This window comes from Arachis ipaensis, chromosome B9, assembly GCF_059453495.1.
Source record: "Arachis ipaensis isolate K30076 ecotype BB chromosome B9, ASM5945349v1, whole genome shotgun sequence".
In the NCBI taxonomy this organism is placed as follows: domain Eukaryota; kingdom Viridiplantae; phylum Streptophyta; class Magnoliopsida; order Fabales; family Fabaceae; genus Arachis; species Arachis ipaensis.
In genome coordinates, this window is record NC_142444.1 from 112,466,779 (window position 1) to 112,469,179 (window position 2,401).

The window sequence follows — 2,401 nt, forward strand, 5'->3', positions numbered from 1 at the left end:
AAGAGTACAAGATTCCTGGAATTCATATTAAAAATTTTGAAATTCTTATTTTCTTTTTCCTATATGTTTTTTCGAAAATAATATACAAAAATAAAAAAATTAATAAAATCATAAAAATCAAAAAAATATTTTGTGTTTCTTGTTTGAGTCTTGAGTCAATTTTTATGTTTGGTGTCAATTGCATACTCATCTTGCATTTTTCGAAAATTGCATTCATGCATTGCATTCATCATGATCTAAAAGTTGTTCTTGACAAAACCTTCTTGATTGATCTTCATATTATATTGTTTTGTGTTGTATGGTGTTTTTCATATGCATTCTTGAATTCTTAGTGTCTAAGCATTAAAGATTTCTAAGTTTGGTGTCTTGCATGTTTTCTTTGCATAAAATTTTTTTTCAAAAATAAGTTCTTGGTGTTCATCTTGATCTTCAAAGTGTTCTTGGTGTTCATCTTGACATTCATAGCATTCTTGCATGCATTCATTGTTTTGATCCAAAATTTTCATGCATTGAGTCTTTTTCATGTTTTTCTCTCTCATCATAAAAAAATTCAAAAATAAAAAAAAATATCTTTCCTTTTCACTCATAAATTTCGAAAATTTGGATTGACTTTTTCAAAAATTTTTAAAATTTAGTTGTTTCTTATGAGTCAAATCAAATTTTCAATTTAAAAATCTTATCTTTTTCAAAATCTTTTTCAAAAATCAAATCTTTTTCATTTTTTTTATTTTATCTCATAATTTTCGAAAATATTATCAACAATTAATGTTTTGATTCAAAAATTTCAAGTTTGTTACTTGCTTGTCAAGAAAGATTCAAACTTTAAGTTCTAGAATCATATCTTGTGATTTCTTGTGAATCAAGTCATTAATTGTGATTTTAAAAATCAAATCTTTTTCAAAACTAATTTCAATCATATCTTTTCAAAAATATATTTTTATCTTATCTTTTTCAAAATTTGATTTTAAAATATCTTTTTCTAACTTCTTATCTTCTTATCTTTTCAAAATTAAATTTCAAATCTTTTTCAACTAACTAATTGACTTTTTGTTTGTTTCTTATCTTTTTCAAAACTACCTAACTAACTCTCTCTCTCTAATTTTCGAAATATCTTCCCTCTTTTTCAAAAATTCTTTTTAATTAACTAATTGTTTCAATTTTTAATTTTAATTTGATTTTATTCCTAATTTTCGAAAATCACTAACCCCTTTTCAAAATTTTATTTTCGAAAATCCTCCCTCTCTCTCATCTCCTTCTATTTATTTATTCATCTACTAACACTTCATCTCACCCAAATTCGAACCCCCTCTTCCATCTGTGTTCGAATTTTCTCTTCTTCCCTTCTTTACATTACATTCTTTTATTCTTCTACTCACACAGGGAACCTCTATACCTGGGTAAAAAGGATCCCTATTATTATTATTTTTCTGTCCCCTTCTTTTTCATATGAGCAGGAGTAAGGACAAGAACATTCTTGTTGAAGCAGACTCTGAACCTGAAAGGACTCTGAAGAGGAAACTAAGAGAAGCTAAAATACAACAATCCATAGATAACCTTACAGAAATTTTCGAACAGGAAGAGGAGATGGCAGCCGAAAATAATAATGCAAGGAGGATGCTTGGTGACTTTACTGCACGTAATTCCAATTTACATGGAAGAAGCATCTCAATTCCTGCCATTGGAGCAAACAATTTTGAGCTGAAACCTCAATTAGTTTCTCTGATGCAACAAAACTGCAAGTTTCATGGACTTCTATCTGAAGATCCTTTTCAGTTCTTAACTGAATTCTTGCAGATCTGTGATACTGTTAAGACTAATGAAGTAGATCCTGAAGTCTACAGGCTCATGCTTTTCCCGTTTGCTGTAAGAGACAGAGCTAGAATATGGTTGGATTCTCAACCTAAAGATAGCCTGAACTCTTGGGATAAGCTGGTCAAGGCTTTCTTAGCCAAGTTCTTTCCTCCTCAAAAGCTGAGTAAGCTTAGAGTGGATGTTCAAACCTTCAGACAGAAAGAAGGTGAATCCCTCTATGAAGCTTGGGAGAGATACAAGGAACTGACCAAAAAGTGTCCTTTTGACATGCTTTCAGAATGGACCATCCTGGATATATTCTATGATGGTCTGTCTGAATTAGCTAAGATGTCATTGGATACTTCTGCAGGTGGATCCATTCACCTAAAGAAAACGCCTGCAGAAGCTCATGAACTTATTGACATGGTTGCTAATAACCAGTTCATGTATACTTCTGAAAGGAATCCTATGAATAATGGGACGCCTTAGAAGAAGGGAGTTCTTGAAATTGATACTCTAAATGCCATATTGGCTCAGAATAAAATATTAACTTAGCAAGTCAATATGATTTCTCAGAGTCTAAATGGAATGCAAGCTGCATCCAACAGTA

General features: G+C 30.6%; 1 non-coding gene across 1 annotated transcript; it reads right to left on the minus strand.

Annotated features, from left to right (window-relative positions):
- Nucleotides 1–1,977: 1,977 nt before the first annotated feature.
- On the minus strand, nt 1,978–2,085 carry LOC148545940 (small nucleolar RNA R71). The gene has a single exon (XR_015901248.1). It is a non-coding gene; the product is annotated as a small nucleolar RNA R71 (small nucleolar RNA).
- Between the last annotated feature and the right edge of the window lie 316 nt (nt 2,086–2,401).